At 49.4% G+C, this 15,356-nt stretch overlaps 1 pseudogene; it reads left to right on the forward strand.

Moving 5' to 3' along the window:
• The first annotated feature begins 495 nt into the window (after positions 1-495).
• LOC106698122 lies at positions 496-1,980 on the forward strand (annotated as a pseudogene).
• Positions 1,981-15,356: the final 13,376 nt, after the last annotated feature.

A 15,356-nucleotide genomic window follows, 5' to 3' on the forward strand; every position in this document is an offset into this window, starting at 1 on the left:
AGTCTATGTTGTTCTCCATATTCCACAAATGAGTGAGATCATGTGGTATTTATCTTTCTCTGACTGGCTAATTTCACTTAGCATAATGCTCTCCAGTTCCATCCATGCTGTTGCAAATGGCAAGAGTTCCTTCTTTTTTTACCGCAGTGTAGTACAGCATTCCATTGTGTAGATATACCAGCGTGTGTGTTTTTTTTTTTACTGAATTTCTGGGAAATGTCCCCCCCCCCTTCATAGGCATATCCCTGGAGGCCTATCCCTACAGAAAGCAGATTAGTGACTGCCTGGGGCTAGGGCTGGAGGACAGGGAGGGGGCACTGGGAAAGGGAGGCGACTGTTAATGGTATTGGTTTAAAGTCCTACAATTGGTTCCTCTCTGAGGGGGGCGTGGCTAGGCCCTGGGGGCCGTGGCTGGACTTTAGGGCGGACCGAGGCAACTTAAAACCCCGCTGAGGCGCGGTGGCCCACGCTGTGGTGGTTGTTATGCCTGGAGGAATGGAGGAGTGCACTTGCCTCTGCGGCTTGGGCTCTTCGCGGGGATGTCGGTGTCATCAGGAGTGCCAGGGCCCAGCTGAGACGGCTACAGCAGAAGGCAAGCCGGCCCCGGCAGAAAAGCACCTCGAGGCGGACGCTGCAGCGCGGTGCTGTGCTGGGAGTGGAGGAATCTCGAGCCCCAGGCCGCCCACGCCGCCCCTGCACTGCTCTCTGCAAGACCTGCCGGTGGAGGTGCTGGTGGAGATCTTCGGCTCGCTCCCCGGCACCGATCTGCCCAGCCTGGCCCTGGCCTGCACCAAATTCCACCACATCCTGCACACCGACAGCATCTGGAGACGGCGCTGCCGCGAGGAGTTTGGCCTTCGTGAAAACTTGCAGAACCTGGAGATGATGGGTATGTCTTATCGAGAAGTCTATGCGAAGCTCTTCCACCCATACAGAGGCATTTTGGGACTGTGGCAGCTAGATACTGAGCACTATAGAACACTGCTGAATGTCGTGGTGGACGGCTTACGCATTACTGGTTGGACTTACGGGCCTTGCCTTAACCTCCATGTGGATGGCCCAATGCAATTCAAGCCCTCGTTCAGAATTCGCCTGACAGAGAGGAAATCAGCCACGGTGGAGTGCATGGAAGGCCGCCACAGCAGGCCCCACAGCCGCCACATTCAGATTCGGAAGAACAGGTTCAGCACCCAGTGCAACAAGACAGACCACCTTAAGGATTTGCCAGCGCGGCTTAGGGAGGACTGGGGGCGGGTGCTGGTGGGGAAGGACAGACTGCGGTATGACTGCTTGACCTACCGCCGCCTCTACCTCCCGCCCAGCCACCCGGAAGACCTCATCAGGCCAGGCCTCTTCCAAGGCAAATACCATCGCTTTGGCCTAATAATTGCCATGCTCAGCTTCCATGGGAAGTATGCCAGGGTCACGAAGATCACGGGAGACTTCACCCAGACGTTAGAAATCCACCTCATGCGCCGCATCCAGCTGGGAGATGGCAAGATCTTCCGCAACTTCAACAAGCTCTACCGCTTGGTCCTGGAGATTGACGAGCAGGTGATCCGGGAGCAAGAAGATGGGACTGAGGAAAGCGGGGGCCATGGCTGGCAGAGCCCTGCCCAGCCCAGCGTCGGGGAGTCCGGGGCTGCAGCTTCGGAGGAGCAGCCTGTTCCGTTCGTTCTGCCTGTGGGCGTGCGCTCTAGACACCAGAACTACCCCCGAACCTGCAGGATGTGTTGCTATGGCGTGGACATTGTTACCCCATGTGGCTCAGGCCGCCCCTGGCGCTTCCCTGGAGTCTTCATCCTGTTCGATGAGAACCACTTGGGGTTCATCTGTCTGGAGACGAAATACTTCATCCTGTTCGGCAGAGTCCAGAACACCTTCCAGAATGTGGAGGCACCATCCCCGCAGGCCTTCCTGAAGATGCTCAAGAACATTCAGTCCCGACCCCGTAGGAGGAGCAGCTTGCATGCACTTTGAAGATTTGACCTTCTGAACAGGTTACCCACCTTTGTTTGTTTTTTTAATCCTCACCCGAGGATATTTTCCCATTGATGTTTAGAGAGAGGGGGGGAGAGAGGGAAAGACAGAAATAATCTATGTGAGAGAAACACATCAGTTGGTTGCCTCCTGCCCAAGCCCGGACCAGGGCCAGGCTGGGTAGGGGCCAGCAGTTGAGGTAGAAATAAACCTTAGACCAGTGGTCTCAACCTTCCTAATGCTGCGACCCGTTAATACAGTTCCTCATGTTGTGGTGACCCCCAATTTCATTGTTACAAATTGAACATAATTAAAGCATAGTGATAAAACACAAAAGAAATAAATAAAGACATCTTAGTTAATATATATTGTTTATTTATTAACATTAAACTCATGACCAAGAGCAATAGAGCTCATTCCTTAAGGAAGCTTATCTAACTGATACATTATCTCCATAAAGCATAGCTAGTGCTTTGGCACTAAGGCTGCGGGCTATTTTAAACAGCAGGGCCACAGGCTCCTGGGATGGCGTCTTCAGAGACAAATGGGGACTGTTCTCATTCCTCACGGGGCTCTGAAGAAAAGTAGGAACATGGGGGAAAGGCAGAAAGCAGCTCCTCAGACTCTAGCAGTAGCAGTGAAGATGCCAGCAGCTCCAGCTCATCTTCCTGGGGGGTGGGGGGGGTGGGGAGGGGGGACACCTCTGACTCAGACTCCAACTGAGCTTTGTTCATTCCTAGATGGCGGGACAGAGAATTTCCCAACAGAAGTCTTTGGCATCTATGTACACTGCAGGGCTCTTCTCCCTGTCCCTGTTTATTGCTTTACTTCTTCCTTCCTTTCCCCTCCTCCTCCTCAATACAGAGGAGAAGAAATAATCTGAGCCTTTATTGGGCCCCCCACACCAGTGATGGCGAACCTTTTGAGCTCAGCGTGCCAACATTTTGAAAAACCCTAACTTAACTCTGGTGCCATATCACATGTAGAAATTTTTTGATATTTGCAACCATAGTAAAACAAAGACTTATAGTTTTGATATTTATTTTATATATTTAAATGCCATTTAACAAAGAAAAATCAACTAAAAAAATGGGTTCACGTGTCACCTCTGACACATCATAGGTTCGCCATCACTGCCCTACACCATCAGTACCACTCCCTCTAGGAGCCCCAAGCAATGAAGGATCTTGAAACAAGCAGATGATTGGGCAGCTGTGTGGAGCACACTGCACTGGACTGCGTATTTGTGAAGAAATAAGTTTTGCTTTCCTTATTTTCTGTCTGCCAGAGGTGGTCGGGGGCCACCATGAGCCTGTGACTCCTACATTCTCTGTAAGAACTCTACCTCTGGACTCTTATACTACATCTGGTGTGAGAAAGGAGTTGTCATTCTTTATGTGAGAGTGGGCAGCATCATGTAGCAGGCAATATTTATACATGTATATTTAACTCTGACATCTCTATGAGACTTTCTTACTAATTTTAAATAAAATTATATTTTCTAAGTTTAGCTGTTTCATTTGAATGAAGGCATCCATGGAATAAATGTTTTATAATTTGGAGCACTGCTTCTCCAAGTAGTGTCTGCATTTGTTCTTGGAAAAACCTAAATTCCTTCCTTTTGCTCCAGGTTTAAGTGAATCTCCTATTTAGCTTTCAGGGTTGATGGATGTATGAGTGGATGTATGAATGAAGAGATAGATAGATAGATAGATAGATAGATAGATAGATAGATAGATAGAAATATAAAGATACCTGGATAGCCCTGGCTGCTGTCCTCAGTGTTTGGAGCATTGGCCTACACTCCAAAGGGTCTTGAATTCAATTCCTGATCACGAGCACCTACCTGGGTAGCAGGTTTGATCCTTGCCCCCAGTTGGGGTGTGTTTGGGAGGCAACCAACTAATTTGTCTCTCACTTAGGTTTCTGTCTCTCTTACAAGCAATGGGAAAAAATATCCTCAGGTGAGGATTAACAAAAAAAAAAGGTATGTGGATAGATACATACATAGATACATAGAAAGATATAGACGTGTAAATATACACTATTCTGTTCTACTGGTCTGTCTGTGAATTGCTGTGGCAGGACCACATTGCTTTGATTATTTGGCTTGCAGATATATTTGAAAATCTATTTAAGGTGAAATTAAATTAAATCCTTCCCCCCTGTATATTCCTGGCTATTTCCATATTGTGTTCTCATGAATGTAAGCAAAATAAAATAATTGTGTCATTTTTATATGAAAACCATTAAATTTTCAGCATTTAGATAACTAGATATCTTAGTGAATTATTAAGTGTTTTTCTAGATAAAGTTCATTTTACAAAGTAAAGGCAGCATTGACATGTTTTATACCTCTAATCCTTTCTCTTTCTAAAAGTGTTGGTTGGAATATTCAGAACAATGTTAAGTAATAGCAGTGATATGTTCTTGTCTTGCTTCAGACTTTCAAACTCATGTTTAAAGGACTTTCAACTCTTGAAATTATGCTGATTAATATTACAGTTAAAATAAATTATATAACCTAGTCAGAAAATGCCTATGGGTTTATATTACTGTTTTCATTGCATAATGTGTATTTTTTAAGATACAATTTCTATCATCCACTCAGTGTGGACCCAGGAGAAGCGCTGGGTGATGTGTCTGAGCACCTGGAAGGGTGTCCCTTTCCTCTGATCCACTTGCAGGAGCATCTGAACTGCCTGGTGGTGGCCATGCTGCAGAGGCCCCAGCAGAGAGTGGTGGTATAGATGTCAGCCAGCAGGTGGCAGCGGAGCCTGGCTTCAGCCTGGTTTTCATTCTGTATTCCTGCGTGTGTGTGTGTGTGTGTGTGTGTGTGTGTGTGTGTGTGTGTATATTTAGTTCATGACTGTTTCATCACACATGTAGGTTTGCGTGTCACCAGCACAGTCAATATAGTGAACATATGGTGCTAGGAGGGTCCTCGTGCTTCCCACTCACCCCTGCCCTCAACTCCTGGAAACCACTAATGTATTCCCCATTTCTATCATTTTGTCATTTCATGAATGTTGTATCAATGGAATCAGACAGTATATAACCTTCAGGGAATGACTCTTTTCACGCAGCATAATTCTCTGACAATCCACCCAAGTTGCTGTGGGTATGAGCAGTGGATTCTTTTTATGGCTGATTGGTGTTCCATGGTATGGGTGCCCCACAGTGTGCTTATGTCTCCTCCTGTTGATGGATAGGGGTTTCTTTCCAGGTTTTTTGGCTCTTACAAATAAAGGTGCAATGAACATTCCTGTCCGGGTATTTATGTGAGCATAAATTGTCATTTCTTTGGGATAAATGCTCAAGAGTGTACTTGCTGGGTCCTCTGGGTAGTTTTATAAGAAACTTATGAGTGCTTAGCTTTATAAGAAACTGCCAAACTATTGCAGTCGCTGTACCATTTTATATTCCCACCACAATGTACTGTGACCCACACCTGCATCCTCACCAGAGTTTGGTGTTGTCACTATACTTATCAACTCAGACTCATGTGTAAATGACATTTCATTGTGGTTTTAATGTGAATTTCCCAATGGCTAGTGACATTGAACATCTTTGCACATTTACTTGTAATCTGTGTATCTTCAGTAAAATGTCAGCTACTGTCTCTATTTTCTAATACAGTTTTTTTATAGTTGAGTTTGAGAGTTCTTTATACATATTAATTCTTTGTAGAATTTGTGTTTTGCAAATCTTTTCTCCAGATTGTACCTTGTCCTTCAATCTTAAACAGGGTCTTTTGCAGAACAAATTTAGATAATTTTGATAAGGTTCAATTCCTCATCTTTTCATCTATGGATTGTGTTTTAGCATCAAATCTAAGAATGTTTTGCCTTATGTAATCTGGAGACTTTTCCTCAGTAGTTGATGTGTAGTTAATCCTTGACCAACATGGGTTTGAAGTGTGTAGGTCCAGTTATACATGGATTTTTTTCAATAAATATGTACAGTATTGTAAGTGTATTTATTTTATGATTTTCTCACTAACATTTATCTCTTCTAGCTTACCTTATTTTAAGAATACAGTACATAATGCACAAAATAATTTAATCATCTGTTTATGTTATCAGTAAGGCTTCTGGTCAACAATAGGCTACTCCTAGTAAAGCTTTGGGGGGAATCAAAGTTATACTTGTATTTTTGACCCCGCACCATGTTCTTCAAGAGTCAGTTGTACATATAACTACTTTGGAAAATTGATCCATAATAGTCAGCCACTCAGAAAAATATTCCTTGTTTGCCCATGCTCTGGTGGACACCTGCCCAGGAACGCAAAGTGTTTTGGGGAAGCAGAGCCCCCCTCTCTGCATGTCCTGGGGACACCAGTCCCGAATGCAGACCCTTTGGGGAATGCAGGGCTCCAGTCTGCACTTGCTGTGGTCCACCCCTGCCCAACTTCTCTAGGGTCCTGGAAAAACTGCCACCTGTGAGTGGACATGCGCCACTCTCCTGACAGCTGCCTAGCGATAGCAAAGATTTCAGAAACCAAAGCGCTTCCTTTGGCACCTGCGCTGTAGAGAGCAGCCCAAGGCAGATCCTGGAAAACTGCCACCTGTGAGTGGACAGCTGGGTCCTGTTCCCCTGACAGATCCCTTCCCCTCTTTAGCGCTGCACAGGCGCTTCCCCTGGGCCTGCAGGGCCGCCAGGGAAGCAGGGGCCTCTGCCTGTCACTGTGCTCATGGCCATCAAGCCCACACCCCCACCCGCAGCCGATCAGAACCACAGGAGAGACCTGGAGGACCTGCACCTTTGCTGGCCCTGGGTCCTCGCGTGTCCTGTGCGCGTGCCCCTCCCCCAGAATTGTAGTGCGCGCTCCTTCTCGAGCCCCTGTCACATGTTCCAAGTGTTCCCCAGCAACAGGCTTAACTGTTAGCTCTTGGCTTTAGACAGTTTTGGCTGCTGAAGCTGCTCACTGACTCTCTGTTAGAGGCCAGACCTGTCCCAAGCGCCCAATGGGCGGTTTCCTGGCCAGGCTCTGGCGCCGCCCCCGGCCCAGGGCGCCTGGGCCTGCCCTCCCAGTGCCCTTAGCTGTTCCCAGGCCAGCTGTGCAAGCGCCTCCCTGGCTCTGGGGCCCTGATGGCTCTGGGGAAGCGAGGTCTGCCTTTAGGCCCGTGGGGGCTCAGCGGGGCGTCTCTTCCCTGGTACCCAGGCCCGGGCCTCTGTGGAGAATCGTCCTCTCTCAGGTGCCAGCAGGCGCCAGCCGCAGGAAACCCCAGGCCTTCGCGATGAGCTCCTGCACCACTAGAAATGCCATCACCAGCTCCTACAGCTCCACCCGAGGTTTCCCTCCGGTGCAGAGCAGGAGGGTGTCCACCTGCGCATGCAAACAGCGCAGTTCTGCTTTCCACAAGCCCACTTGCCCCGCCAGGCGGCCCCCGGGGTCCTTAAAGGCAGGGAGCCAGCAGGGCCCGCAGGTTCCCTCCTCAGCTCCCCTGCTTGCCCAGAGTGAGAGGCAGCAGGGAAAGGACCAAGATGGCACCAGCGGGCAGAAAGGATCCCTGAGGAACCGCTCACCGGCCCATGACAGTTCCAGGCCCCCACTACGCAAGCTGGCTCTGCTGCCACACAGGCGGGGGCAGCCTCTGAGGCAGCCATCACCTCCTCACCTGGGCTTCCGGGTCACAGCCAAGGACCTGGATGTGGAGAAGAAAGCCGCGCTCCAGGGCATCCACGCTGCTCTGTGGGGTGAGACTGAGGCCATCTCAGGCTGCTGTGCTCCAGAGCCTGGGTGTCCTTCCCTCCTCCCTGCTGCCAGCACTGCGCCTGTCACCATTGCCAGTCCCCCTCCCTCCACCAGCCTGCCAGTGCCTTCTGCAGGCAGTGCCTGGCCCTCAACCAGCACATCCACAGGCTTGGCTCCCCAGCCCGCCTCTGACACAGAGGTCACCCCCATGGACACCACCCCACCTATCTGTGCTCAGGTGTCCAGGGCGCCCCCTGGCTCTAATGGTGGAAATCAGGCAGCTCCAGCTCCAGCCCAGGCCCCAACCTCTGCTCCAGTCCAGCCAGCCTTGGGCAACAACACACAGGCCCCTTTTGGGGCCACAGTATCCACAACTTCCACCTCGAGTACCCATGCCAGCACCAGGCCAGCCTTTGCTTCCACCCCAGGTGTAGGCCCCTCTGGCTCAGCCACTGTCAGCTCTGGGGGAAGTTTGGGCAGGAACACCCGAAAGAGAAAGCGCTCACACAGGAATGCTGCCATAGTGACCAGCACCAAGGGCCGCAGCACCCCCTCTGGCCCAGCCACTATCAGCTCTGGGGGGGCTTTGGGCAGGAACACCCGAAAGCGCTCTCGCCAGGATGCTGCCATGATGACCCACACCGAGGGCCCCAGCACTAAGAAACCCAGGAAGTCCTGTCCTCAGAGATACACCCAAGCAGGGCCATCTGTCTTCCAGCCCAGGGCCCAGCACCAGGGCCAGCTGGGCGGCCTCTAGTGGGGCGTCGATCGGCCGCCATCCCAGCAGCACCCCCCTCTGCTGTGGGCACTGCAAGGAACTGCCTTGCTGTTAGGGACCTGCCATGCCTTGGCCACAAAATGGTTGGGCCATCAAGGGAGTTCTTACTGAAGCACTAAGCCCTTTCTTTGAGCCCCATAGGAGGGCTTTTGGGCTGAGAGGTGTTGGAGACAATCCTGAAACATGAGAGGGTCATGGCACTGGCTTTGTTCACTGGCCAGAGAATGGAGAAGAGGAGGTTGGAACTCTGAAATCTTGTTGTATATTCAAGACTAGGCTAGAAATGAAGCGGTGGTCCAGGCCAATTAGAAAGAGGACACTTCCTGGTCTTTCTGGGGAGGGGGTGGCAGTTTCCCCCCGAATCAGGGATCCACATCTTTTCTTTCCATTCATGGGTCCTTTTGGTCGTTGTCATGATGACTGCCAATGGTCCTGGAGCTGCTTGGTGTGTCACGGAGCACAGAGATTGGATTACAATGAGGGGTGAGATACTTTGGGGGTGAGCTCCCTGCCATCTGGGCTGAAACATGTTGAAGCTGGTCTTTATGGCTCACCCACCACAGGCTACTTCCTGCCTAAGAGACAAACAGCTCTGCTGTGCAGCTGCTGAGAAACACAGTGCTGTGACCAGTACTGAGCCCTCGGGCGGCATCACTGCTCAAGGTCAGACATCACTGGCTCTGGCCCTGCAGTTTGGGGTTTGAGCAGCACCTGTGGGCTTTGGAGTTGAGCCCCTACCCCAGATGTTTGCTGCACAGTTGGAGACCTCAGCACTACAGTGGAAACAAGTGGGGTTCCCTGCACCAGTCACTATGAGAGAAGCTGAAGTCTGCATGCCTGCAGTCCCCACACCAGAACACCCCAAAGGTGAGCAGAGGCCCTGCACTAAGAATGCCCACGTGCTTGGAGGCACTGTTGCCCCCTCCCCCATGTCTCACCTTCAAGGCTGCACCCAAGCAGAGCTCCCTTATTTCCATTCAAGGGCCCAGCACCACTGCCAGGAAGGGCTGCCTTTAGTGGGGTGTTTGTCCTGGATCCACCCCCAGCCGCTCCATCACTGTGGTGGGCACAGTGAGAAGAGCCTTGCCATCAGGGCCCCCTCATCGACTGTCCAGGACTTGGTTGGACAGAAAACCATCGCCCATCAACTGGGTCCTTTTCCTCCCTTTTGGCTTCTACTCCCCTCAGGTCTAACAGGCAAATCCTGTCCTAAAACTCAGCCTCATCCAGAAGCAGCCTGTGACCACCTTCTTCCCAGTCGGGACCGTGTTTGGTCCTCCTACACAGGCAGGAGAACTCTAGCCCTGACCTCTGCCACCTGGAAGCAAACTGGGTGCCCATTGATACAACAGCCCACTCCTAGCCCTGCCCTGCAGTTTTCCACAAAGACACTTGGGATGAGGCTGTTGTCCAATACCTGTGGTCAGAGGCCTCAAGAGAATAGACAAGAGGCTCAGGGTGCTTCCCTTTGTTATTCCTGTGATGCTGTCACAAATGTGTGATTCTGAGCGCCACTGGGTCTCCCAGATGCCTGTGTGAGTGAAACTCTTACTGAGTGGGGTGCTGGGGAGCATGGGCAGGACAGGGCCTGCTGACCATTGTGTCCCTGCAGCGGCTGTGGAGGCTGCGTCCTGCATGGATTTGGCTGGCTTCCTGCTCGGCCAAAAGATAGTGGCTCTTCATGAAGGTGGGCAAGTGCTTCTCACCTGTTGTGGATCCAAGCCTGAAGGTCCAGGACCTGGAGCAGCTGAAGTAGAACACGTGAGTTCAGAGCACAGAGTACAGGCTGAGGTAGTCCCCCAGACAATCCCTGCTCCTCCCTGTGCTCTGTGAGAGCACGTGCCTCCCAGCAATCTCTCTCTGCTCTCCTTTCTGCTCCTCAGACCCACAGACTCTTTTCCACCCCAGGGCCTGTGCACATCCTAACCCTGGTTCTATCCCTCATCTTCCATGTCTGGTTCCCTGTCATACTCAGGTCTCCCCCTCGCTAATTGTAAATTCCAACCCTCACCCACTTTCTCTTTCATATCACCTTGTTGATTTTCTTCACAACTGTTATCACCAGCTGCAATTATTCATGTATTTGTTACTTTAATATTTACTGACTGTTGTCTGTCTCTCCTTTTTGCCTGAACTCCATGAGGACAGGCAAGGACATCTGTGTTATTCCCCATTATGCCCCAGGGTCTGGAAGAGCCCAGCATCAGGTAAATGCCCCCAAAGCAAGTGTTGAGTGAGTCAGTGCCTTCTGTGAGCCAAGCCCTCTTCTAAATGCAGCAAGACCAACATTTCATAGAACCAATATGGGCACCCAGTTACAACTCACATAGAGGCAACCACTAACGGGGAGAAGTGGCTTCACAAGCTCCTCCTGGTGGCTGAATGTGTGTGTTGGGGGGAGGCTCATGGCCTGAGGGTTTGTACAGAAGATCCTCCCGCCAGCATCACCCCTAGAGTTCTGACTGCACAGCCAAACCCCAACCCGGGTGCTTGTCAGGGATGGAAACAGGTTGCAACTCCAGTTGGTACAGCTGGCTGGCAGGAGGACCGTGTTGTGAAGGATTCTGTGGCTGTGATTGGGCTTCTTGGGAAAGAGTGCATGGATTGATTAGCCATGTCTGCACCAGGCAAGGGAGGGGAGAGAGTCATGCCTGCCATGGGTTTGCCATCTCTGCCATGGGTGATGACTCCCCTTTCCTGGAGGAAAAAAGGCCCTTTCCTTGACCTTCATGCCCTGCCTGCCTAGGGATGCTGGCCAGAACTGCATGATGGGCAGGGCTCTTGATTTGGCCTTCGGTTTCTGTATTCTCTGCCACCTGAACTTCACGTACCTCGGCTAAATTTCCAGGTATTGCTGCTAACTTCTAAAAGGGATGGGTTTCCATAGGGTTTCTATAGGCCTTTCATAATCCTGGGAGTGCCTTGTTAATGGAGAATTTAGAGATTTCTGTGTCAGGTGGTAAATGCAACCCCTCATTTATGAACCGATATACTGAGCCCCTCCTTTATGCCAGGCACTGTGCTAAGCCCTGGAGATACAGACCTTTCTTGCCCTGTGGTGGACTCTCAGGGATTATTATACTTTAAATAATCATTTAGTTGTTTAGTCCATGTCCCTAAGGTCACAGTGTGGAGGGGAAGTCAGGAAAGTGAGCAGGATGTTATACTGCAGAGTCTGAGGGAGCACAGACGAGGGGCCCCTCCATCAGCTCTGGTTGGACTGAGAGGGCTTCCTGCAGGAGGGGGTGTCCTTGCTGAGACCTAAAAAGTGCGAAGGGATGAGCCTTGGAATGGGGTGCGAGGAAAAACAGGAATGAGCAGCAGCTCAGGGAAAGTCCTGAGATGAGAGACCAGCAGCCACAGGGATCTGCAGGTTTCTCTGTGTGACTAGATCATGGGGTCAGAAAGGTCAGTGATAAGGGGATGGATGGAGTGGTGACCGGGAGAAAGGTCATGAACGCCTTGCCTGTTAAGTTTGCTCCTCAAAGTTAGTCAGGAGTCTATAATCCAAGACTCTTCTTGGACAACACTTCTTCCCAATAGAGATAGATAGACAGATATATATATATATATATATATATATATATATATATATATATATATATATATATAGAGAGAGAGAGAGAGAGAGAGAGAGAGATGGAATACTATCTGTATAAGATGAGATTCTGGCTCACCCATCAAAAATATATAAAATTGCCGAAACCGGTTTGGCTCAGTGGATAGAGCGTCGGCCTGTGGACTGAAAGGTCCCATGTTCGATTCCGGTCAAGGGCATGTACCTGGGTTGCGGGCACATCCCCAGTAGGAGATGTGCAGGAGGCAGCTGATTGATGTTTCTCTCTCATTGATGTTTCTAACTCTCTATCTCTCTCCCTTCCTCTCTGTAAAAAAATCAATAAAATATATTAAATATATATATATATATATATATATATATATATATATATATATATATATATATATATATATAATTGTGTTTTACCACATCTTCACCCTCACTGGTATTTTTGTGTGTCTTTTATTTGAACTCTTATGCATTTTCCAGTAGCAATAAAGTTTGTTTTAGTTGCTATTTATTTTTCCTAGAGAAGCTGAACTTCCTATTTGCATATTGGTCCCATTGGATTTTCCTTTTTGTGACTATCTTTTCTCCTTCTTTACTGGTCTCAAAGGCAAAACCAGATTCAGGCTTCCAACAGAATGTGGACTCCATTCAGTCTGTCTGGTTCTAAATCCTATAACTTTCACCCTGCTAAATTAAGCACGTTACATTGCTGGGGTTCTTGTCCCAGCATCAAGAAGGGTTCAAGAATCTGGAGAAGGCTGTGTGTAGATTTTAAATATGTATTTTATTGATTTTCTACAGAGAGGAAGGGAGAGAGATAGAGAGTTAGAAACATCGAAGAGAGAAAAGCATTGATCAGCTCCCTCCTGCACACCCCCTACTGGGAATGTGCCTGCAATCAAGGTACATGCCCTTGACCAGAATCGAACAAGGGACCCTTCAGTACCCAGAATGATGCTCTATCCAGTGAGCAAAACCGGCTAGGGCTGTGTGTAGATTTTAAATAAGAGTCCAGATACGAAATATAATTTTGAAAGGCTTTGGGGGGGCGGGGGTCAGAGGAGCTTAGCTAAAGGATCTAAGATCCAAGATCTAAATTCTCAGGTCTCCTTGTCCCAGAACCCCATGCTTTTTATTAACACAGTTTGTCCTGAGGCCAGGCAGAGATATACACTTTAAAGGGTCAGGGTTTCAGTACAGAGGCTATTGTTAGAATGAGGGAATTAGCCTAGAGCTGTTCAGGTGTTTGGCCAGTAGGAGGCAATAACAGGTAGATTAAGATGCCTTTTAGCTGTCTAGCAGCCAAGCAATAATCCTTTTCAGGTTTGGGGAAATGCCCTCAGCCACTCCCAGATGCCGCCCTGCTGTCATGCAGGAATTGGTCTCCAGCATTACATCTGTTGTCTCCCTCAAAAGTCATTTCAGCAATTCTCTGAGATATATTATTATCCTCTGTTTACAGATGGGGCAGCTGAGGCTTACAGAGGTAGCCAGGTGACAAGAGGGTCTTGAAACCAGTCTGTCTGTTTTTAAGCACCAGGCCAATGGGGACTGTGTGCCCTCTGCTGGTGATCATCCCAACTTGCAGGTGTTTCCTCTTGCTAGTGAAACATGGGAAAGGAAGCTCTCCTGATGGATCCTGGGGATGGCCTCATGCTTGTGTCTTTGTTGTGTAAGTGGTCTGTTGCTCTGAGCTTCATCTGAAATTCTTTTATTCTTGGCTCATGGGGCACCTTCGTTCTCACATCCCTCCATTCTCCTCCATCCAAACGTACCTGTTCCCTGTCGCTTGCACCCAGGGTCTTGTGTGGGCCTTTCCTTGGCAGGGCCCTGGGCATCCTGCTGGCTGGAGGGGAGGGGCAGTGAAACGGGTGGCCCATCTGGTGATAGATGGAAGGGTGGACTTTCCAGGGCTAAGGATTGCCAGCCCCCATCTGCTCTGCAGTGAGCCCTGTGCACAGAAATACACCACGGTGAAGGAAGAGGATCCATTCTGGACTGATCTCTCTGCTGATGAGCTCATCCAGAGGCACTGAATCCACAGCACCTGCCCCAGGACTCACTCACCAAGGATTCAGCCTTCTGTGTGAGTGGGGTGGGCAGTGGTACCTGTGGGGGAGTTAGACTTTGTTCCTGCCTTGAAGTTGGGGAGTGGAATGGAGTGGGGCCTTGAAGGTGACACAAGGCCTCATCCTCTACCTCTCCTCACACTGTCAGTTCCAGAGGAGGCATTGCAGTGGCAGCATGGGTGTCCACCCATCCCTCTGTGCCCACCACTATGTGGAGTCCCTGCACCAGAACTTATGGTAAGAACTTATGGTCCCTGCTGTATGGTAAGAACGACATTCTCGTTCAGCTGGTGAGAGTTCATCTTGGGCCCAGATCTTACATTGGGGGTCTGGCTCCATCTCATAGAGAAATTGTCTTTGAATCCATGCTGCTCAATCATCCATCCACCTACTCACTCACTTATTCATTCATCTGCCAGTATTTCCACAATCAATTCATTCATCTATATGCCAGCATTTCCTTCCATCCACTCCTTCATCCACATGTCCATGTTTCCTTCTATGGAATTCATCTGTCTATATCTGCAGTCAGCCAGCCAGTCACTTCTCTTCCTGTTTCTATATCCACCTGTTCCTGCATTTCCCACCATTCCTTCATCCACATTTCTGTGTTTATATCCATTCATCCACCCTTCCATCCATCTCTCCTTTTATTTTCCAGTCCATCTGTCCACCTACCTATTAAGCCAGCCATCTATCCATTCATCAAAGCCTGAGGCCCCTATTTGTTGGTTGAACTTAAGCCCAGGAGTGTGTGAGATGGAAATTTTGATGGTCATGTTTTGGGAGAGACTTTGGAACTAATGATTTCCAAGCAATCTCCCCCTTCCAAGCTCAAATAAACAGGGACTACATGTGTCTGCATCACCTTTTTCTCTGTGAACAAACATATTGTGGGCACCTCCATATTTACTTCCAACAGAATCTGAACTTTGAAAGTCACTGTCAATGCTGGGACACCCTCAGTCCTGGGTTCTGAGCCCCCATCTCTCCTTGTTACCTGTTACTTGCACTTGGGGCTCAGAGAAGAGAAACAGCCAGGGATCAGCAATGTGGGTTTAACATGTGGAAAAGAGGTGTCCAGACTTTCCAGCATCTCCTTGGGGACAATGAAAGTAAGAGGTATGGTCCTTGCATGAAGCGGTTCAGGACCTCTTCTCTCTTTTCCCAACACTCCGTCTTGCACAACCAGGAGGGTAACTTCCCTTCTGGGTTTCCTAATGTTTGAAAGAACATAATCACCTAAGAGGTGGCTATTTGGGT

This window comes from Myotis lucifugus, unplaced genomic scaffold (genome assembly GCF_000147115.1).
Source record: "Myotis lucifugus unplaced genomic scaffold, Myoluc2.0 scaffold_139, whole genome shotgun sequence".
NCBI lineage: Eukaryota > Metazoa > Chordata > Mammalia > Chiroptera > Vespertilionidae > Myotis > Myotis lucifugus.